This window comes from Dipodomys merriami, unplaced genomic scaffold, assembly GCF_024711535.1.
Source record: "Dipodomys merriami isolate MVZ:Mamm:240054 unplaced genomic scaffold, mDipMer1.0.p SCAF_1748, whole genome shotgun sequence".
Taxonomy (NCBI): Eukaryota; Metazoa; Chordata; class Mammalia; order Rodentia; family Heteromyidae; genus Dipodomys; species Dipodomys merriami.
In genome coordinates this window covers 39376-64172 of record NW_027203102.1, presented here as the reverse complement: position 1 = coordinate 64172, position 24797 = coordinate 39376, and the positions used below count along the sequence as shown (strand labels likewise).

Below are 24797 nucleotides of genomic sequence, written 5' to 3'. Positions count from 1 at the left end.
TGAAGGAATATAGACAGAAGAAAGGAGGCAACTTTTACTTTAATTGGGGGCTTGAGTGCTGTCCCATTTCTAACACACTACCAATTGAGCCCCAGGTCCAATTCTGGCCTTTGACTGGTTAATTGAAGATAAGTATATTTAGATTTTTACAAACTAGACTGGGTTCAAACTGTGATTCTCAGATCTCACCCTCCAGATTAGTAGGATTAGAGGCATGAGCCATTGTGCATTTATTTGGACAGATGCACATAAGCATCTTCACAGAATTACCATGAAGTTGTATATACATATCTGCAATTGTGTGTGTCATGTTTACATTACCATGTGGGACTTAGTGAGTCCTATGTGTGTCCTGTTAGTTCAGAAAAGGAGAAGCATAGAGTTAACTTCCTTCTCTCCTCCCATTGGTACAGATACTTCTACCATAACTGAGAAGAAGTTGAACAAGTGAAGAAGTAAGTGGACGCTGGCACAAAGAATTCTATCCTTGAAAACTTGGTATCTTTGAGGTTTCTGAATCAAACTCAACTTTCTTCTTTGAACACCAGTTGTAATTTTCAACAGGGGGTTGAGGCTTGGCACATCAGTGGATAGCAGATTACACAGTTGTGGTTGTGGTTGTGCTTTTGGACTCTCATGGATGACAGGGAGGGCTGTGTGTAGCAAGTCAGATCCAGTGGGGAAAAATTTCTCTTCCTATTACAGGGAGAATTTTAGAGGATTATATTTGAGAAATTACTAGAAGTGGGTTGTGAGGAGCATCCTGCTTGCAGGAGTCTCTTTCCACTTCCCAACAATCAATCTGTCCACAGCGTTGTTTGTTTCATCCTCCCCATGTGGATGGACTTCTACCCTGATGATTTCTATGAGCCCAAGAACAATGACACCCTGAAAGAACTGACACAGAATGTCAAGCTCATCATGGCCTCTTCAGACCTGCTCTTCCGCTTACATATTTTTCTGGACCAGCTGGAGGAACCCATGAGACCAAGAAAAAGAGGAAGAAGTCCTTGTTTAGATGCCCCAGAGCTTGTGAGTAGGGATGGAACCTGAGTCTCTAGGGATGTGTCTGATTGGCCAAGAGCCCTTAGTACTCCCCAGCTTGGCAAAATTTCCTTTTATGGATATTCTTTGCCAGGTAATGTCTGTTCTCCTTTTGAAAGAACTTGGAAGTAGCCACTCATTAGAAAAAGCCTACCTCCTCATCAGTGTTCAGTCCCAACTCAAATCCTACTGCTTCTCCTATTAGATCATCTTGGAAGTTTAGTGACACCTTAACTACGAGGGTCTACTCAAAGACTCCTGTACCTATTTTCATTCTCAGGTTTGCATCACCGTAGAAAAGCTCCTGCAGAACTCCAGATAAAGAACCCATCAGTGATGTCGTCTATGGTGACTGATGGAGATTGGAAGCCATCGCTGATCTCCAGAAATCCTGTGAAGGTAGAGGGTGTTTTTCAATTTGTAGAAAGGCCAAAGTAGGTTTTGAGTCCTGTGGACATCCAACTGATTCTGAACCCCACATGTGATGCAGGTGTATCTACACATACCACCAAGGAAAAAGACGATACAGAATGTCTTCCATTGATGTTCACAATCCAGCTAGATCAGCTCTAAATCAGTCAAAAAAAAAAAAAAACACTTCTTGGTGTGATAGTTAAATATGTGCTAATGGAAAATGACCCCAGTGTATGTTTAGGAAAACCAATAAGTGAGGTCCAAAATCTAGATTCAGTTGAGGAAAGGGAATCTTTCCTCACAGAATACCCAGACCAATCTCTCTTCTTGCAAGGTATCCAATTTCCAGTTGATAAATTAGAATCTGTCCCTCCCTGGACTCAGGAAGAAAATCCTGTCTTTATTGAGGAAGTAGATCCCTTTGAAGACTCTGAGGCAGAATTTCTGCCTGAAGGCACCTTAGAGGCCAATCTAGATTTTGAGATTCCTTCTCCCCTTCCTAAGAAAATCCTTATTTTTCTTTTTTTTCTGATTTTTGTAAAAGGTTCATTCTATTTATTTTTCTAACTTTATTAAAATGTAAATGTTTTTGACATATTCTAGAATTCATGAATCCTAAATATATTTCTTTTTAAACCTACAAACTAAAGAATCGTGCATACCTGTTCTGGAGGCGGGGAAGCAGAGTGACAGGGGGCTGTAGAAGAGAGCCTACTGGATATAATCGGAGCTGTTAAATGCAACAAGAGTGACAAGGAAGCCAGGCCATGCCTGTATGGGGTGATAAGGTGGCTACAAAAGGTCTAGAACATAGCAGATCAGATGTCCTAGAAAGCTATTCTGTCAATTGGGACAAATACCACAATACTTATAGCGTTAAGTGGGACTCTCTTCCAACAATGAGTTCAAATCTGTATACATTTTCATTGCATTCATTTGCCTTGAGCAAATATGGAAGGAAAATTTGGCTCCAATAATATAAAAAGTCTACTTTGGGCTGAAAATATTTGACAAAATATATAGGAGTTATGTATACTGGAAAGTAAAAGCCATCATCAATAGAAGAAAGAAGGCTTACATAGATGAACAAACACAAAATCAGGAAAAATTTCCACAATTAAATCAGTTATATGTAAATACATGTTATATTCTTTATGTTCTACATAGTATATTATATAATATATAAGATTCAATATGATTTTTCAAACTAAAAAGGCATTTAAAATTTTAGAATTGCGTGTTTTTTTGCACAAAACATTAGTGTAAATGTTATTGGAGAAAGTAGTGATATAATTTGATTATAATTATATGAATATATATTTGTGTGTTTCTAGATATAACACTGATTATACATAAATATTATATACATATATTTGTATATATCTGTCTATGAAGTGAATATAATGAAAGTGAATATAATGAAACTGAGTTTAGTATGTATAAAAAAGTTGAGTACATGAGACTCAAACCTGTAATCCTACTGATGTAGGAAGCTCGGTTTTGAGTTTTAGTATCTCTTATCCCCAAGCCTTAGATTTTTCAGAGGAGGCATGGGCCCTCCAGTGTAGCAAACAAACATATGCCATGGGATCAAACTCCCTGACCACAGAGGAAAGTCAGTAGAAATCAGGACAAGCTTCTTATCTTGACTGTGTACTCAGTTCCTGTACCAAGAAGGCCATCTTTAGAACACCAGATGGAAAGTTGGCATTCCCTCCACAAGGTTCTAAAAATATCCTTCTGAACGATAGTCTGACTATATTGAATTAAATCTTTTTCCCTTCGCAAGCTGCAAACACGTAGAAATATGACAAGAGCTAAAGAAAGATGGTCAAAGACTTACAAATACATAAAATTATATACTCTGTTTCAGTAATTCAATGACAAATTGTCAAAGGCATGTCTAATTTTTTTAAAGGAAATAGAAACATACTCTGAGTTTATCAGGAACTGGGTGATATTTTGGTTGCTGAATTGTTGAATGCACTTCTGGACAAAGGAGACACATACCTTGGGGAAAATTGTGTGGGGTTGGGTGTCCTCACACGGCTTCACAATAAAATGGCCATAACATCTAGGATGTCACAGCCAACTTTGCCATGGCAGCAAGTAGGTGTCAGGCACTGATTTTGCCCTGAAGTGGACTCAACAACACCAACAGGCAAAAAGAATGAGAAGGAATGACTATTATCCACCAAACTTCAGCTTAAATAGCTGTCCTTACCAGAACTAGGATAAATTGAGCTGGAAAAGGCTGATCTCCATGTCAGGATCCTGAGCACTAAGGACTAGTGTGTGTGTGTGTGTGTTTGTGTTTGTGTGTGTGTGTGTGTGTGTGTGTGTGTGTGTGTGTGTGTGTGTGTGTGTGTGTGTGTGTGTGTGTGTGTGTGTGTGTGTGTGTGTGTGTGTGTGTGTGTGTGTGTGTGTGTGAATACTGGGGCTTGAACTCAGGGAGATGACCTTTAGCTTTTTTTAATCAAGGGTAACAGTCTACGACTTGAACCAAATTTCCATGTCTTGATTTTGAATGGTTAATTAGAGATCAAAGTTTCAATGTTGCACATGTTCATTCTTTGTCCCTCCTTTTCAATGACACCTTTAACTTCTTTTTTTTTTTGGGTCCGGTCATGGGGCCTGAACTCTGGGCCTGGGCGCTGTCCCTCAGCTCTTCAGCTCAAGGTTAGCGCTCTACTGCTTGAGCCACAGCGCCACTTCTGGCTTTTTTCTTTTTTCTTATGTGGTGCTGAAGAATCGAACCCAGGGCCTCGAGCATGCAAGGTAAGCGCTCTACCACTGAGCCACCTTCCCAGCCCCCCTTAAACTTCTGAAAGAGAGATAAATGTAAAAAAAAATGAAAAAAATGAAAGAAAATTAATATCATCTTGTTTCTGTTTCCTGGTCACTGATTATTTTTGAGATAGTGCTTCTTACTAATAAGAATTATTGGTAGAATCTGAAAACCTATTTGAGTAATAAATAGACTAGGAAAAATGTTGTCTCCTATTTTTTATCACTACATTTCTTTTTGTCTAAGTATACATGCCAGACTTACCCTAAGGGCCTAGAATAAGCAAAATGGCTTATAGAGCTCAGATCATATCTTTCCACAGAAGATGACAGCCCCAGAAGAAAAACTTGTCCACAACTTGCACAAGGAAGAGAGAGTTTGATGTCTCCTTAAATCTTAGGATCGAATACTCATGAAGAACCCTGGGGACTGATGACAGCTTAAGGACCTAACATTTCCTGTGTCGTTCCACCATATGAACAGTCACCAGTCTCCCATCATACTGTAGGTGGCACGCCTGACTGGTGACCTTGGCTGTGTCATGAGAACGTGCAGCAGGGCTCTGTCATGGTCATTGGAGAGTCAGTATTGCACACTAAGAGGACATTCATGAAGGTGGTAACAAGGCCTGAGTCAGGGTTTGTCAGATCTAGATGATTTGTAACAGGCACTACTGTATTCTGGCTAAGAATGTGGATATATCATCGGGGTCTTGCACACAAATTTATCAAGTGTTAGCTTGTAACATTTCTGCATGAAAGCCAGCAAAAGGTCATCAATGCCCTCTGAACATATTCTCATCAATATTTAGTAAGTAAAAAGCTATAAAAATCAAGTTCATCATGACGAAAAATCTGATATGAAAACCAAATTGCAGGAGCATTTACAAAAAATGTTTTTCTGTATGTATCAAATGTGACAAAATATTAAAAATTAATGAAGCTGGGAAAGTTAAATTGATTTCTTTTTTTACTATGGTTGCAACTGTCTTTTACATTTAAACTACTTAACAAAAAGAAGGTAGGCCAAGTACCACTGGTGGCTCACACCTGTAATTCTAGCTAGTTAGAAACCTGAGATCTGAGGAAAGTGAATTGAAGTTAGACTACTTAGGAAATCCAGTGAAACTTTGATCTGTAATTAACCATTCAAAATCAAGACATGGAAGTTTGGTTCAAGTCTTAAACTGTCACCCTTGATTAAAAAAGCTAAAGGTCAGCTCCCTGAATTCAAGCCCCAGTATTCACACACACACACACACACACACACACACACACACACACACACACACACACACACACACACACACACACACACACACATTCTCAAAAATAACCAGTGACCAGGAAACAGAAACAAGATGATATATATTTTCTTTCATTTTTGTCATTTTTTTCAGAAGTTAAAGGGGTCATAGAAAAGGAGGGACAAAGAATGAACACCTGCAACACTGGTATTCAATTGGTACTATGTTGAAAATTACCTATGAAATTTGTTTTGGGGGAAGAATGGGAAAACAGAAAAAGAGATAAAGTGAAAGGGTAAAATTGTCCAAAAAAATGCACTCCGGGAATTAGAGCTGTGGCTCAATATGAGTGCCATTATTCAGCAAAAGAGCTCAGAGAAAGTGTCCAGGCCCTGGATTCAAGCCTCATTACTGACTAAAACAAAAACAAGAAAAAAGAAATGTAATCCTTACCACACGATTGTAACTAAAACCTCTACAGCACAATAATAATAATAATAATAATAATAATAATAATAATAATAATAATAATAATGATAGAAGTAGATGATGATGAAGAAGAAGAAAAAGGAAGTTAAAAAAAACCAAACCTGTGAGAAAAATTGAGAGAGCAAGGGAAGGACTGACCTTTCAAAAAGAAATATATCCATACCTGACTTATATGCCTGTAACCTCAGTGTAATTCACATTTATAATAACAATACAAAAGAAAAAACAGAAATGTAGTGCTGGAGCCATAACTCAAATGGGAGGTCAGACTAATATGTATGTGATACCAAGGTCAACCCCCTTATCAATTTCTCCTTCAAAAATGGTTCTTCTTATCACTTGTGCTTTCCTTAGCTTATGAAAAGGGGTGCAGTTAAAGAAAGAGAAAGGTAATCTGTCAGGCACAGAACTGTACTTGCAAAGAGCAGTACTCACTAGAACACATGTTTACTAGACCACTTTATGACTCCATGTTTTCTGAAATAAACAGAACTAGTTGGACTTGAATACATGCTCCACTGTATACTAGATGGGGGCTCAAAATTATTGAAACTCTCTGGATCTCAAATTCTTTACAGGTAAAATGAGCATAACAATACGTACCTCACAGCATTATGAGATCTGGTTGTCATCAAACATGGAGCGGTTTTATCTTTGGTGTGTGTGCAACACTCAAACATTGCTGGAAGGAGTAAAAACTGGCATGATGTTTACTATATTACTTAAGAGTAATACAACATGCCTGTAATCCTACTTACAAAAGAGGCTGAGAAAAGAGGATCAAGGTTTTAAGTCTGGAGGAAACTGGATCAGATTCATCTCCAATGATCTCTAAAAAAGATTGAGGTGGAGTTTGGTTCAAGTGGTAGAGTGCTATACTGGAGCATAAGCCTCAGGAACAGTGCAAAAGGACTGAGTTCAAGCCCTAGGACCAGCACAAGCACACACACATGCACAAGCACACACACACACTAAATTGTTTGTGTTCCTATCATCCTGCTTAACAATATATTTCCTTTTCCAAGCTCACCTGATTTTTTCTGTTTTAAAAGGGACTTCTGTGTAGCACAGGCTGCTCCTAAACTTACAATCCTCCTGGGTACTGGGAGTACAGGCAAGCCTACTATAATTGCCTTCACTCAGTAACACTATTTATAACATATTAGCAAGAAATTCATTCATACTCATGAAGATATTTGGCTTAAAGCTGTTCACAGTAATATTCTACTGTACAAAATGTAAATAATATAACTGGATATGTTACTATCCTACCACATGGTAATACCAGCCAATACTCAGGAACCTGACACAGGAGAATAAGCAGGTGAGGAAAGCCTGGTCTACGCTGCAAAACCTGGTCTCCAAAGGAAAGAAATTCTATAAATATTAATCTACTATGAAACATACAATATGTTAAATTTATATAATGTAACGAATAGATCATTATTAATAAAAATAAAATTTTGGCAGAAATTTTAAATACATACATATGCATATATATTTAAACTTGTAGAAATAAAATTTCAAGTGCTTTTATCTGCATCTTTCAGTCTACCTGTCACCTACTTATTTACTGACACATTGATTTCTGTTTAGTCTTCACAAAACACTGTTCTCTCACATAAGTACACAAAATTGTAAAACAAAAAGTACAAAACAAATATTATCATAAATACAAATGTAGTTTAATCCCTACCAAAATAATTTGGAGAAAACATACATTAAGTTAATGGCATTGTATACTGCTCAGGAAGGGGAATCTAGGAAAATGTAGATTGTATGTGTGTGTGTGTGTGTGTGTGTGTGTGTGTGTGTGTGTGTGTGTGTGTGTGTGTGTCTGTCTGTCTGTCTGTCTGTCTGTGTCTGTGTGTTTTCCATGAGTAATATTGGAGTTAGAATTAAATGTATTATTCTTGCTTGGTCTTTTTGCTCAAAGATGACACTCTACCACTTGATCCACATCTCCACTTCTGGATTTTGTTTTCTTAATTGGAGAAATATCTCAGATTTTCTGCATGGGCTGCTTTAAACCTGAATCCTCAGTTTTTGACCTCTAAAGTAGATAGGTTTTAAAATATGAGCCACTGGTGGAAATCAACTACGTTAATATTTTTGCATGTTTGAATGAATTTTAAAGTAATACATATATGTTACATTTGAGAGTGACTGGAAATAGTCATTAACGTTTAACAGAATTTAAAACATACAAAGCTGAGAATGGCAAGTAGCTGAGAACAGAATGGAATAAATCAAAATTACCTATGACAGTTTTCATTCTGTGCACAGAAATAATTACATTATTGGAGCCCAAAGCCATCAGATAGCTGAGCTCCATCTGGCTGCTATGCTCATGAGGCTAGCTGGTGCTATTCACAAGAATGTGATGTTGTTGGATAGTAGGGATCAGCTTCAAGTTAAGAACCTGAAATATTTCTATTCATCTAGAAGAGGAAACATACCAGGACAAGAAATGTGATTAAAATTGCTGAATGCAAAAACCATCCAAAGGAAGACCGAATAACTTTCTATATCTGAAAAGAGTATTCTCTCATAAAGAATCATGAGCTGAATATAGTGGTCAATGTTTGTAATCTCTGAACTTGGGAGGCTGATTTAGAAGTTAGCTTGAGGCCAGCCTAAGTTTTAGGTAATCAGAAGGACATATAGTAAAATGCTATCTTAAAACAACAACAACAAAAGACCCAGTGACTGGGAGTGTTTTTAGTGTTAGAGTGCTGGCCTTACATGCAAGAAGCACTTGATTTGATTCTTCAGTATGTCGTAAGCAGAAAAACTGGAAGTGGTGCTGTGGCTCAATTGGTAGTGTGCTAGCCTTGAGCAAAAGAAATTTAGGAAGAGTGCACAGACCCTGATTTCAAGCCCCAGCTCTGGCAAAATTTAAAAAAAAAACAAGTGCAAAATGCTGTTTGTTGAAATAAATATGTTGAAGAATTTTTATACTCACTAGAAAATAGTGCTGTTGGGTATTCATAATGAACTTTGTTAGGAAAAATTAAAGTAAATTAATGAAATATTATCTGGCATTGGAAAGAACAAGTGAGATGTAAAAATGATTGGTGCCTATAGTTAATTGATACAACAATTTATAGATACACTTGCCAAACTGTGATTTTTTTAAGTATACAATCGTGGGTTTGTTCTTTTTCAAAATAATTTTACTGCCAGGCCTAGCTACTAAGGAGACTGAGAACTGTTCGAATCCAGCCAGGGCAGGAAAGTCTGTGAGACCTTTATATCCAACTAAAGGTTCAGAAAATGTGAAGTGGCACTGTTGCTTAAGTGGTAGAGTGCTAGTCTTGAGCTGAAGAGTTGAGATACGATGCCCAGACCTAGAGTTCAAGCTCCACAACTGACAAAAAATAGTAATAGTAATAATATTAATTTTATTGTTACTATTAAGGTGTTATATATAAAGGCTACCAATTCATAAGTTTTTTCCTTTGCTAAAAGAAATACGTATCCATCTTCATTGCCAACAGCCAGGATTTGGCCATCTGCTTTCCAGCTGATCTCTCAATGTAGAGTCAATGTGTAATACAAAACAATACAAACCATTTCTGACTATAAATAATTTTTTCTCTGCACATCTTAAAAATCAATGCTGACAACATGAAATTAAAAATCCCTAAGTTTAAAACATTCTTCTAAACAAGTTAAAGAAATCCTGATAACAAGTATTTTAAGAATAATTTCAGAGAGCTTGAACTCAGGGCCTGGGTTCTGTCTCTGAGATTTACTACTCAAGATTTGGTTGCCAGTTTGAGCCACAGTGCCACTTCCAGTTTTCTCGTGATTAGTTGCACAGAAAAGTCTCACCAACTTTCCTCTCCAACCTGGCTTTGAACTAGGATCTAGAGATCTCAGCCCTCTGAATAGCTAGGTTTATAGGCCTGAGCCCCTGGCACCTGGCTTTTTGCTTACCTGAGACAGAGGCCAGTTAATATTAAATGTCAATCATGTTTAATTTTGTAAAATGAAGTTAACTGAAATGCCTTCCTCTAGAAATAAGGAATCAAATGAGTAGGTGGGTTACAACGTTATTACCAAAAGTTACATATTTTCCTTGTGTTTTTTTCTTCCAAAATTGTGTGCTTTCCAGAATCATACCTTATCTTTCCTTGCTAATTTCTTTGGTTTATTTCATAATTGTCCACAGCTTCTTCAGCAATCATTTACTTATGTGAAGAGCTTTCAAACATCTATTTTCAGCCCAAATTCCTTGTATACACCTCTCATCCATATATTCAGCTGACATAAAAAGTTGTGAAACAGTAATCATCTCTTATCAGTATTGGATATTAATGTGTAAGTTAAATTTAAGAAAATAACATCAATAATTGTAACATGATTTTAATAATAATGCTAAACATAAATACAACGTTGATTATATTCTGAGCAATTTAATAAAAACCTCCAGGAAAAGAAATCACTTTTTTAATGCTGATATTATGGTTTAAACTCAGGACCTTACCTTCTCACTTAAGCTTTTTCCCTCAAGGGTGGTGCTCTTTATTTCAACCACAGCTCTCCTTCGAATTTTATTTGGGGGATAACATAGAGATAAGAATCTCATGGAATAAAAACAATCATTTGTGTCCCTATCTTATTTCACATAACATTCTCTTATAAGGTTATATGGTACCATGTACTACTTTCTGAAAGTGAGGTTAACCATGGGACCTATGGTTATTGGAGCCTCGCTTATTTCACTTAATAAAATTGTTTCCCCATCTTTCCATTTCCTAGCAAATGGGGCGATTTCATTCTCTCTGATGGAGGCATAGAATTCCAGTGTTTGTGTGTGTATCACATTTTCTTGATCCATTCATCTACTGAGAGGCATCTGGGTTGGTTCCATATCTTAGCTATGGTAAATAATGCTGCAATAAACATAGTTGTGCCGGTAGCTTAGTATGGACTTGTGTGTTATCATTTGGTAAATGCCCAAAAGTGGGATTGCTGGGGTATAGGGGAGCTCTAAGTGGAGTCTTGGAAAAAATTATATTAAGTAAAGTAAGTCAGACAAAAGAAACATAGGTCCTATGGTTTCCCTTATTTGGAATAACTAGTGTATATCTGGGACACGCATAAGAGTTCAAAAGCTATGTACATACCAACAGATAAGATGATGTTAAGCGAAGTGAATCCCAAGATAGGCTTTATAATTTACCATGTGATTTCGTTTTGTTTTTGTTTTTGTATTTTCCCCCACCAAGGTATAACTCCTTTTTTCACTGTATTTAATGTATGTGCCCTGCATCTTGTATACACCATTTCTCTAACTTGGGTAGGGCAAGGGAAAAAACAAAATGTTTAAATAGGGCAGGCTGACCCGTTGTAACAATGAGATGCACAAGACACTATGTTGAAAAAGAATCTTTACAATATGGGTGGGAAAGCAGGGAAGGGAGGAGAGGGGGGTGTGTAGTTGTGGAGGTGGGAGGGAAGAAAGGGTAGGGGAAAAACAAAGGAGGAGGTACAATACCTCATAGAAAATGTACTCATTACCTTGCTCATGTAACTATAACCCCTCTATACCATATTTTTACAGTAAAAACCTCTTTTATAAAACAGAAGGTGTCATGTACACCAAGTATAGCAGCCCACATATGTAATTCCCGCTGATTGGGAAGCAGAGATGACAAGGATCATGGTCTGAGGCCAGGCCAGAGAAAAAACTGCCAAGACGGCCATCCTAACGAATGAGCTTTCCATAGTGGTTCACATCTGTATTCCTAGCTAATTATGTGGGAGGCATAGGTAGCAAAGTCTCAGTCAATCTAAGATCAGACCCGGGCAAAAAGTTCAAGACCTCAAGTAATTAAATGGACTAGAAGTATGGTAAAAGTAGTTGAGCTTCTTGATGCTATTCAACCAGAGTCCTATCTAGCAAGCAGGGAACCCCTGAATAGAACCCTTCCACCAGAAAGCCTAAATAATTTTAGCCTATTTGAACATCTAATTTCAAGGAGCCTGACAGATCAGAGATGATGACATTCTCTTTAAAATTAGGTATTCAAAAGAGACAAAGTTATTTAGATTTTGAAAAAATTGAAAAGGAAAATACATGTGATTTTTGTTAGCTCTGTAATTCTTGAAAACATGAAATGTACTCAAGTATTTAATATATATCCATATGTGTGCATATGTCCATGTATATATGTATATCCAAGTATGTATGTATATATATGTATATATACATACATATATGTATATGTATTTATATGTATGTATATATACATACATACATACAAGTGGTTCATCTCTATTCTGTGTAGCAAATGGTACAAATGAATCTGTATAATCACTATTCAAATGCATGAATAGACAAAGAGAATGAGCAAAGAACTCATATTCAGGAAATTATGGCTCGCCCATAACCCTGAAAATCTTTTACATCTGTTTGCATGTTTCAGTTACTGCAGTACAGGGACAGTAGGACAACAGTGGGATACTAGGCAGATGAAATTAGAAATGAGAGATACAAATGTTAAAATATTCTTTCTTATGGGTCAGTAGAATTTCCTCTGTGTGTGTGTGTGTGTGTGTGTGTGTGTGTGTGTGTGTGTGTGTGTGTGTGTGTGTGTGTGTGTATTACATTTTCTTGATTTTTTTTCTCTTGAAGGTTATCTGGGCATATTCAATAAGAATGGTCTGGATGAAACCTTTACTATATCCTGGTTTGTAATCTTTCAGGTAAATGCCTGGAGTAAAGTTGCTGGATCATATGGAAGTGGGTAGTCAAATGAGGGGTGAAGGGTTAAAAGGTAGATGAATGAACAGGAGAAAAGGGGGAAAATGCAGAAAGGAATCCAATAAACATCCTACAATATTAAGAAGAGTGAAGGAAGAAGTGCATAGAGGAAGGATGGATGAGAACATTGAAAGGGTTGGCACTGATCAAGGTATATTGTACGCATAAAATGCTTTGTTTAATGATAATTTCTTACTACTTAAAATTTCTTTCTACTTAAAATAATAATTAAAAAATCTTGTCCCTAAACTGTTATGCAATTAGAAGCAAAGAATGAAAATTTGCTCTGATCAACTCCAGGGTCTATAAGTTTTTTTTGTTAGGATAAGTTTTAGAACAACACTAATGATACATATCACCTGAAGAAAATTTAATGATTTTCAGTTATTTATAGTAATCATTTTGGAGATATGGCTCAAGTGGCAAAATGCTACTTAGTGAGCAAAGCTGTCAGATAATGAATTCAAATCTCAATCTCGAACAAAAGTACAAACAATCAGTAAAATTCAGGCACTTTCCTGGGCACTGGTAACTCATGCCTTTAATCCTACCTTTAATCAGAAGGCAGAGATCTGGGGATCTCAGTTGAATGTCAGCTTAGATAGGAACGTCTGTGAGTTTCTCATCTCCAACACACTGCCAAAGAAAGCTGGAAGTGGACTCATGGTTCAAGTGGTAGAATGCTGGCCTACAGCAAAATAAGCTTTCCAAAAATATGTTTCAATTTTTTTCCAATATCTTAGTCATTTTCTAACCCTAAACTTAATCTTAACTGGAACATTAAGAATAACCATAACCCTAATTGCAAGTAGATTCTAATACTAATAGCAATACACTAGTTCACATTCATTCTAATTCCTGCCAGGCTTATTCTAAAATTTACCTTCAATTTGACTCTCATTTTTTTCTCCTTCACTCTAAACCCAATCATGGCTAGAATCATAACCATATCCTTGACACTAACAGTATCTCACTTCTAAAATTTATGAAAAATGCTTGTTTTGTGTCATCATTACTGAAATTTCACCTGTAATTCTTGAAATAAATTGCAGGTTTTCCTAAACCCTATGGATTTTCTCACTTTTAACTCTGAATCTATCTTGTTCCTTAACAGGAATCATTATATCCATTGATCTCAAATCCTGATATTATGAAATACATTATACTTCCAATATCCAAGCTTTTCCTGAATTCCTAGAACCTAAAATAAGTTCAGATTTACTTAACATTTAACACATTTCTTTTCTTTTTCTTTTTGTCCAACGTGGGGCTTGAACTCTGGGCCTGGGCATGATCCCTGAACTCTAGGTCATGATCCCTCAGTTCTTTAGCTGTAGGTGTGCAACTTTACCACTTGAGCCACAGCACCACTTTTGGGTTTTCTGGTGGTTAATTGGAGATAAATGTCTCATGGACTTTCTGCCCTGGCAGGCTTTGAACTGCGATCCTCAGAAATCAGCTTCCTGACTAGCTAGGATAATAGGCACGAGAAACTAGTTTAACCAATTTATTTATCCTATTCTCAACCCCCTTTAACCAGAAACCTAATCCTAATCAAAATCTGATTTAACACCAAATAGTTACTGTAAGGAAAATTGTCTAGATTATTCAATCACACATTTTTTTGTTTCTACTTCTTATTGGAAAACTAAATTTTACACTAAAGCTTATCCTTCCCTAAACCTAAGGAGAACAAAATGTAATTCACCTTTAAGCCAAATTATGTCTAAATGTTTAAAGTTACACAGACACTGGTTTTCATTAATTCTAACCTTGATGTCATTCATTCTTCTTAAAATATGTTGCAATTTTGCACCTTTTTAAATCTTACATCTTTTTCTCATGCTAACCCCAGCTCTAACTGGAACATCTTGCCTAATCCTAAACCTACATATAACCGAATCATAATGTTAATAGCAAGCCTCTATTGCACTTTTATTCTCTTGCTCAGGATGTAGGTCTAAATTTTACTTGCATTTTGAGCCTACATTTTTTAAGTGTTTTTCTATTTCCTGTCAGGTTTTCTTTTTCTTTTTTTTTTCTTTTTTTTTTTTTTTGGTAGGTCATGGGGCCTAAATTTTGGCATTGGGCACTGTCCCTCCACTCTTCAGATCAAGGCGAGTGCTCTACCACTTAAGCCAAAGCGCCACTTATGGTTTTCTAGTAGTTTATTGGAGATATGAGACTCACAGACTTTCCTGCCTGGGCTGCTTGGAACTCCGATCCTCAGACATCAGCATCCTGAGTAGCTAGGATTAAAAGTGTTAGCCACTGACACCCATCTTCATTATATTTTTAAATTTTATTTTATTGTAAAAATGCTTTAAAGACAGATTAGTTATACGAGTAAGGTAATGGGTATATTTCTTGTTGAGCATTGTTACACCCTTCTTTGTTGTTCTCCTACTAGCCCCCCTCCCTTAATCCTCCCTCCTCTTGGTGTAAAGTCCCTTTACAACATAGGGTCTTCTGAGTATCATTGTTGCAATGAGTCATCCTGTATTGAACCTATTTCACTAACCTTAATTCTAATTTTGTCTGGGATCCTAAATCTAACCATAATAAAAATGATAGCTAAATTCAGAAGTTAATAAAAATATTCAAGTTTTTATTCATCTTGTTAATCCACTATACAAGTTGAATTAAATTGCAGTTTACCTTAATTATTTTTCCAAATTAGATTATATGTGCATATATAAAGATGTAACTTTATGTGAAATACAGAAGATCTTTGGAAGAAGAAGTAATGAAAAGAAAATAGAAGGTGGGAGTATAATCAAATGCTTTAAACATATTATGGAATTGCCACTTCTGACATTAATAACCATTAACAAAATAACTAAAAATTAATAAAGAACACACTGTTGTCTAGTATTTTTTAAGAGAGCCATGATACGTCTTGTGAATAAAATACTTGTGTTAGATAAACTTTGTTCATGCATATTTTATATTGTTATTGGTCAATTATTAACTTAGTAAGAAAAATATATCAAATAAGATTCCATGAAAAAATCATAAAACAGTTTTTTAGTAATTGAGAAAAAGTTATAGTCATGAATTTTAGGAAACTAAATTTCTATTTCTCTATGAAGCAATAATTTAGGTTTACTAATCTAGTTATTTTAGAGAACATATTGGCATGACAAACAACTAACTGTATATCTTGTTTCTTTAATGTGTGATGTTTAAACATTGTCTTTCATTCAAATGAATACTTAGGTTTACTTTTCAATGTAAATGCAATTTTATCTCCTTTCAAAACAAGTATTTACCCTGCAATTAAATGTATTAGCATATTCAAGTATTTAAAAGTTAAAAATTCTATGTTTGATACGTAGCTCCACATATTCAGAATGACACAATTTTTGTATTCATAAATGTCTAACCACTGGGATTTTTGCTTCATCAATATAAATTATCTCATGAGGTTGTTGCAAAGGCTCCAATAACCAGTGTGGTCAAAACATTTCCTGAATTCTGAAAATTAAATCTTATCATTTTCAGCCTTTGATTATATCATTTATTGTCTCTTCAGAGAAATTAAGCTAAACTATATACTACTTTTTAAAGATTTTGCTCACATTGTAAATAATATCAACACAGGTCACAAAGAGACTGATTATTTCAGACTCATCATATTTGGTAAAGTTAGTGTGAAGAATGTAGAGAGCAGAAGTTTCATATACTCAATAAATATTTTTGGTTAATTTAAATTAAATTAAATATCTGGATTTCTAATTAGGAGGTTAATCACATGGAAACAGGAAAATAATTTTTTAAAAATAATTACTTTGGGACCATTTTTCTTCTTAAAATATGAAGCAAAATATCTTTAAGAATATATTTTTTTATTAAAATGTTTTAACCTTTAGTAAACTGCTTTATACTTTAATATAAAGTCTGTCTCAAAATAGAAATTCTACAACTAATCTAATGTATGTTTTCATGCACAAAATTCTGTAACTTCTAGTCTTATGTGATTTTAATTATATTTTTTAGTTGTGATATGATCCCTACTTCTGTAATTATACAAATCATGCCGGTACACACTAACTTATGTAAGATAATATTCAAACAAAATTATCTTTTTTTTCCGTCTCCAACAGGGAAGGATGATGTGCTGAAGTATATTAAATGAAAGCACACTAACAAAGAGTCTTTACGGAATGGAAATTTGCAACATGAGGATGAGAACATGAGTACTTTCTACTTGGCTGAACAGGAATTTTTGTTTCTACAGTACTTTCTTACCTTTTAATCACACAGGGAAAGCCATAACCTTTGAAATTCATATGAAGGAATTGCTTTACTAAAAGATGTGGCAACCCTGCTCAAAAGCTCAATCTTATCACTAGGTCTTTGTGCTTGCTGGCTGATCTATTTCTCTATCATATGCTTCATATTATTAAACATATTAGTAATTAAGCAGTAAGTACATTACAGGAGATTCCTGAAAATCACAGCTATTACAGTTTAGTAATCAGAAGTGAGGAAAAAGATTGTATTAATCTCCAATTTCTCCCTTTGTCCTTCAATTTGCCAATTAATTTTCAGAACAATCATGTAAGATGTTAGTTTATTTTTCCCTTTTTAGTTAGAGATTAAGCAAGTGTTTTTGTTTGTTTGTTTGTTTGTTTTTGCAGTAAAAAGTGATGACAATGGTATCAGAGCTCTGGTAAGGGCACCTTCTCCTTAACAATTAATGCTCTATGGACTGTAAATATAGAAGCCACACTAAAATTCTCTACACACACACACACACACACACACACACACACACACACACACACACACACACACACATACAAACACACACACACACACACACACACACACACAAACAAGCACATACACACACCACTTCCACCCAGACACATCAGATATATGTTCCATTCCCTTGTAATGATTGTTGATTAATGTTTGCTGCATTGCTTTATCTCAGCTTCAAGATCTTTCCTGGACCTTTATCTTTCCCCGAGTTCAAGTCCCTAATTCTTAGTATACCGAGTGTCTGTGTATTCACAATAGGTTCCTGCCTGCTTCAAGCCAATTAATACCCTGAATACAGTATCCTCAAACTTCACATCCCAGTCAAACTCCATGAGTTTATACACCGTTGCAAAATACTAAAATTTATTGGATGTAGAAACCAAGAGAACACCCACCTTGTTACTATAGTAGAAATTGACATCATGAAAGTAGAAGAATATTGATCAAGAAACGAGGTAAGAGAATGGGAGTATGTCTAAAATGTAGAATACTGGATATGTGTTACAGATACAAAATCATCATCTATAGGCGTATTTATTGAAAACGTAATCATATATTGAAAGCACTATTTACAAATACAGTTTTCCAGTTACTTTGCTTACCTATCACTTCTGATCACAAATCCGCTCATGAATTTTTATAGTATCTTTGAATAAAGATTTGCATGTATGTATCATCTTAAAATAAGACAGTATGCTTTTACATCTTTCTTTCTATATGACAAGCCCTTATTTTTTGTTTCCCTGTTTGCTGAATAACTGTTTTGCTGGAAACAAGATATTCACATCAAATCTGGGTGTAATTTTTATTTCTTAAATTTGAAATATAAACTTTGTTGTGACTTGTCATTTTCTAAAGATGAGTGATATTCATGAACACTAATATGTTGGTGCCTTTAAGTAAACTGAGACTTGATGTGGTATGATAGTTCTTGTGTCTAATTGATATAACCATTAGATGATTCATGTATAAACATGTGCTTTGCACTTTTTTATTTTTATATATAACATAGTCCCCAAGGATATACATTAAAGTGATAAGGGGGGGGGGTTGTCTGCATGTTCCATACTTTATATTTATTTCAGTAAATGTACTAGAAATAAATGATGTTTACTGGAACAATATAAAAGAACATATTTTCTTTAGAACATATTTCTAAATATAATAGATTTATTGTTTAAAGAATAGAAAAGAGTAAAATAGGTTTCTTGCTTGAGACTGCATAAATTACATATGAATGTAGCTCAAGATGAGACTCAGTGATAAATTCATATTAATATTACTGAGATTTATATCACAATATAAGCAATATAGGTATTTTAAAGAACGGGTCATTCCAAGCCCTAAATACCTAATAGATGAAGAATGGTATTGAAAATAGCAGAGGAAATCAATTCAACATTCAGATGTTATGATTTTATAATACTAATACGAAAAAAATGGAGCATTTGCCTTTCTGAAGGAGAATGTTTAGCTAGTAATTTCAATGAAAGGCATCAGTTGTAATCAGTCTAAAGTCTTTTCCTCCAAGATATCCAACAGTACTATACTCATCCTCTGAAGAGTAAATAAGATTTAAGTAGCTTTGCTTAATATTAATTTAATTGTAGCAAATAGGTTAAAATGCCTGCACTCTTTCTTTCAATGTAATAACTTACATTTGTTTTACCAGACTCAAGACCCCCCGAAGACCACCCAACCAATACAAGTAACAAAGGCATCTTTTATTTGCAAGCTCCAGGCTGGTGCTCTGTGCAATCGGTAACCCATGACACTAAGAGACCCCAAGCATAGAATCAGCACAGTTTTTATAGTATTGAACAAACAACTTTATGGAAGTTTTAAATGAGAAATTACATGATTGATTAACAGTTAAACAAACTAAGCTATACATATGTGATTGGCTAATATTATTGAGGTGTTATTGACAAGAAGTGTCTGGCCACTGGGTCACCGTGTCCTGCATGGCCAACCAATGTTTGGTCAATGCATTTGGAGAAAATTCCTGTGGCTTTCCCGAGGATTGTTTATGTGTCAGTTGCCCAGGAAGTGTTTTTCTTTTTGTGTCATTTCTGGGTCCAACCCATGGTTATTTTCATAATTCATACCTCACAAGATGGTTGCTAGCCTGTAATGTAGTTACTTAGGCCTTCATTGTGTCTCTTTAAGCTTTTAGCTCTTCACATTTCATATTATTACTGTCTCTTCATACAAGCCAGAAATCACTATGTAAAAGTAACACAAACTGAAAAACAAAAATAACTTGATACAACCATCACAAATCCTAAATTATGTGGAAAAAAATCCACAATATAATAAATGAACCAGAGGAAGGGGAAAAACAGTGGCAGAATAACCACAGGAATGTACCCTAGATTTCCCTAACGAAACAGAGATTTAGAGTCCTAGAAGGTACTCCATTTCTAGGGTGTCACACCAAGTTAGGCATAATTATATATTGATACACAATTCAAAAGAATATTTTATACTGTCTTCACAAAAAAACAGAAATCTATGAAAAGTTACCCAGGCAGGAAGGTGACTGCTGTGACTGTGTTGGCCAACATATTCAAAAACACAATTGCAGTGTGGAAATGAAAGGGCCACTTGGGAAAAAAAATCATGAACAGAGAGACAGTCACATATAAACACAGGCACAATTCACCTTACCACTGGATAGTCGGAATTGTCGTTGGAACCACAAGTATTAATTTCACAACATCTCTCACAACTGATCTCTTCTCCTACACTTAATGATCTAGACAAAAACCTAATTCCTGAAAAACAAATCACAACAGAAGACCAAAGAAACACCTGACAAATCATCCAAGAACATAGATAGTCACCTATTAAAATCATACATTCCCCCAAATGAAAGCCAAGAAACACTTCAAATGGACAGAACAAATCAGAAAATTATGAGAAAAGTCATGCCAAGGTAATATAATTCACACAGTAAATGAAAGGGCATTAGAACAATAAATTATCTAGAAGATATTTTTCAAAATACATTACAAATACTGCTGAAAATGTGATTAATGAAAAGATACAAAACCTCTGCAAGGAAATTTGGGAACAAGATGAGACCAAGCAAAGATCAGCAAAATATTTCATGGAGACTCCAAACACAAAGAAAAATAAATTCTGAGAAGGCAAGAGAGTCCAAGGGAAAAATGGATGCCAAGTTAAAAGATATGAGAGAACATACAGCTAAAACACATACCTCCCAAGCCACCATCCAATAAAAAGTTGTAAAGAAAATCCATACAAACCTAAAATAAAGCTTTAATAAAGAGATAGAAGCCCTAAAAAAATAACCAATTGTAAGACAGGGAAATCAAACAGAGAGGCTAATTAAGATAAGAGAAGCCCTTTAGAACACCAAACATTATAAGAACAGAACAAACCACCATCACATCATAATCCATTAGAGGATCATTAGACATCAATGAAGGGATTCTTAAATATGTCAGGAGAAAAGACAGATTATATAAAGGATATACAGTCAGAATAAATACAAATTTCTTAGCTGATATGGTAAAAAGGGGAGCCTCACATGATATATGACAAACATTAAAGGCAATCAACTACCAACCGTAAATATGGTCCCAAGCCAAACTCTCCTTTACATTAAAAGGATATATAAAAATATTTCATGCCAAAGAAATCTTGAAACAATGTATCTCCACCAAATCAACAGGATAGAAGTTAATCAAATATATCCTACATAGAGAAGCTCATGAAGAACAGGAACTGGTTATATAAAATGCTCCCTACCAGTGAACAAGGTAAATATATTTAGAGTAGATGAGACACAGAGCCTAACAGCAGGTAAATAACATAGCAGGACTTATGAGATATTTCACAGACTTAACTCTCAATATCAATGGATTTAACTTTCCAATTAGAAAACAGACTAAATAGTATAATAAAACAAGACGCATGCATGTAATATATACAAGAGACACATTTTATTGAAAAAAACAAACACATACTCAAACTGAAAGGCTGGAAGGAAAATTTTCAAGCACATGAACACCATAAACAGGCCAGAGTAGAATTACTAACATAAGATAAAATAGAATTCAAAATAAAATTACTAGGAAGAGACATTATATATTGATAAAGGCACATCTCCATTAGGTATATATATCAAGTCTAAGTATCAATGGCTGGAGCACCCCACTTCATCAACCAAATATTACTTAACCAAAAAAACATTTCTCAACACATCATTGAAATGCATGGATAGGTCATCCAGGAAAAACTCAACCAAGAAACTGAAGACCTAAATAACTACATTGAATGTCTAGCCCTAACAGACATCTACAGAATATACATTCAGCATCAGTATACACATTCTTCACAGCAGCTCATGAAAGAGTCTCCAAAATAGAACATATCCTATATCACATAGAAATTTTATCCAAATTGAAAGAAAAATTATTTGAATTCCCATATCTTGTCAGACCACAACAGAATAAACTTAGAATTAAAAAAGCTAAAGCAAAAAAAAGTTCCCAAACCCATGAAGATTGAACAACACATTGCTGAATGACCAGACACTGAATACATTAGAATGAAAATCTGAAAGTTTCTGAAATTTAACAAATTGAACACACAAAATAACAACTCCTCTGGGAAACAGTAAATGCAGTACTTAGAGGAAAATTTATAGCTCTAAGTGCCTACATCAAGCAATTGGGGAAATCTGAAGTTTTGTTTTAATTATATACCTGAAAATTCTTGAAAACAAGAAAGAGGCCAAACCCAAAGCAGAAGACAGAAACAAATAAAAAAATTAAATCAGAAATAACTAAATAAAGACAAACTAAAAAATAAAAAGATCAACAAAACAGAATTGGTTGTTTCAATAAATTAACAGACTTGGCAGACCCTTACCAAATCTAAGAAGAGAACTTACATAGATAGAAAGATAAATAGAAAGCACACTGGTTGGGAGAAGTTCGTTAGTTGCTCTGCAAAAGGCAATGGCGTTACATATCAAATATATTTAGAGCCCTAGCAGTTAACTCCCCCAAAAAACAAATCTTCAAAGAAACAACCCTCTTAATAAGTGGGCTAAAGATTTAAAGAGAGACCTCTCGGAAGAATAAATATGAATGGCCAATTGAAACATGAAGGAATATGCAACATTTCTGGCCATAGAAATACAAATAAAAGCAACATTGAGATTCCACCTCCCTCCAGTTTGATGACCATTATGAAGAAAACTAATAATAACAGAGGCTGGTCTGGTGGGAATGTAGCCAAACAGGAATGTTACTACACAATTGGTTGAAAAGTAAACTTGTTCAAATACTCCATAAAGAAGTATACAGGTTCCTCAGAAGATCTCCCCTATAACCCAGCAATCCCACTCCTGGACAATTACCCAAATGACCAAAGACAAGGCCACACTAAAGTTACCATCACAACTATGTCAATTGTAGCAGTATTTACCATACCTAAGATATGGAACCAACACAGATGCCCCTCAGTAGATGAATCGATCGAGAAAATGTCATATATATTCACAACAAAATTCAATGCTTCCGTCAGAAAGAATGACATTGCCCCATTTGTAAGGAAATGGAAAGACTTGGAAAACATAATACATCAAACAAACCACACCCAAAGAATCATAGGCTACATGTTTTCACTCATTTAAAAGAACTAGAATATGTCTAGGATATTCTTATAAAAGATCACAACAGCTCAATAGTTATATGCATGTCATCATAGAAAATGATCCTTATTGAAATGAGCTCCAAGACATGGATATAATATGATTGTATAGTGAACTGCTTTTAGATATTTCTATTTACTTTTTCCCCTTTGGATTATTCCCTGTAGTCACTGTTTTTGATTTCTGTACCTTTTGTCTTATATATAAGTTTATCTGATTTGGGGAAGGGAAGGGAAATCACAGAAATGGTCGGACAAAGATTAACCAAAGCAACAGTGATATACACTAAGCACTATGTTAGAAATGAACTTTACAACTTTGGGGAAATGGGATATCAGTGTTGGGGGAAGCAGGAAAAAATGAGGAAGTGATAACACTGTAAAAAAAAAAGTACTTTTACTTATGTAACTGTAACCCACCCCTTGGAATATCACCTTCATAATAAAAATAAACAAAAAAAAATAAGAGAGCTGACAGGAAGCTCAGCCTGACTTTTCTGCCATGCTCCCTAGGACAATGGGTGCTATTCAGTCCACTTCTTGTGGTGGGAAGTCCACTTTTTGTCAGTCGTGGAGCTTGAACTCTGGGCCTGGGCACTGTCCCCGATCTCCTCAGCTCAAGGCTAGCACTCTACAATTTGAGTAACAGCACCACTTCTGGTTTTCTGGTGATTCTTTGGAGATAAGTGTCTCACAGATGTTCCTGCCCAGGTTACCTATAAACCATAGTCATCATATCTCAGCTTCCTGTGTATTTAGGATTATAGGCCTGAGCCACCAGCACCTGGCTTAAGTGTAATTATGACTCTCTCTCTCTCTCCCTCTCTCTCTCTCTCCCTCCCTCTCTCTCTCTCTCTCTCTCTCTCTCTCTCTCTCTCTCTCTCTCTCTCTCTCTCTCTCTCTCTCTCTCTCTCTCTCTCTCACTGTCTGTCTGTCTCTGTCTCTGTCTCTGTCTCTGTCTCTCTGTCTCTGTCTCTGTCTCTCTCTCTCTGAAGAACTTATTTAATGGATGCTAGAGGAGGTGGCCCAGCATCCCCATGTGGCTGGAACCAATGTGGCCCTCTCATTCTGGAGGTGGGCTGTGAGTTAGGAGTTGTCTCGCTCAGTCTGTTGTTCCAGCTCCATGAGGTAAGCCCCTCTGTGCTCTGGCTAGACCGTGACGGTTATTCATTGTCCATCTAGCCTTACTGGACTCAGTATTGTGTTCAATGTCCTTTTCTAGCAAAAATTTCTGGCTAAAATTATGATACATAGTTACAGAATAAAAAAGTAATGCCATCTTAAGAAAGCCATTTTGGGCTCTGGGAATGTGGCTTCACAGTATGGTGATTGATTAGCATGCATGAAAACTTCGGTTCAATTCTTCAGTACCACATAAACAGAAAAAGAACCACTGGAAATAGTGCTGTGTCTCAAGTGGTAGAAGGTGAGCCTAGAACAACAACAACAAAAATAGCTGAGGAATAATTCCCTATCCCTGAGTTGAAGCCCCAGGACTGGCAAAACAACAAGAACAACAACAAATATTTAGTTAGTAAATGGAAAATAAACAACTCATACTTAGAATATATAATTGCTCCTTC

The 24797-nt window shown here is 35.5% G+C and overlaps 1 long non-coding RNA gene across 1 annotated transcript; it reads left to right on the top strand.

Annotated features, from left to right (window-relative positions):
* The first annotated feature begins 1364 nt into the window (after window positions 1-1364).
* LOC138829660 (uncharacterized) lies at window positions 1365-4685 on the top strand. Its single transcript, XR_011372682.1, has 3 exons — window positions 1365-1443; window positions 4208-4236; window positions 4569-4685. It is a non-coding gene; the product is annotated as an uncharacterized lncRNA (long non-coding RNA).
* The last annotated feature ends 20112 nt before the right edge of the window (window positions 4686-24797 follow it).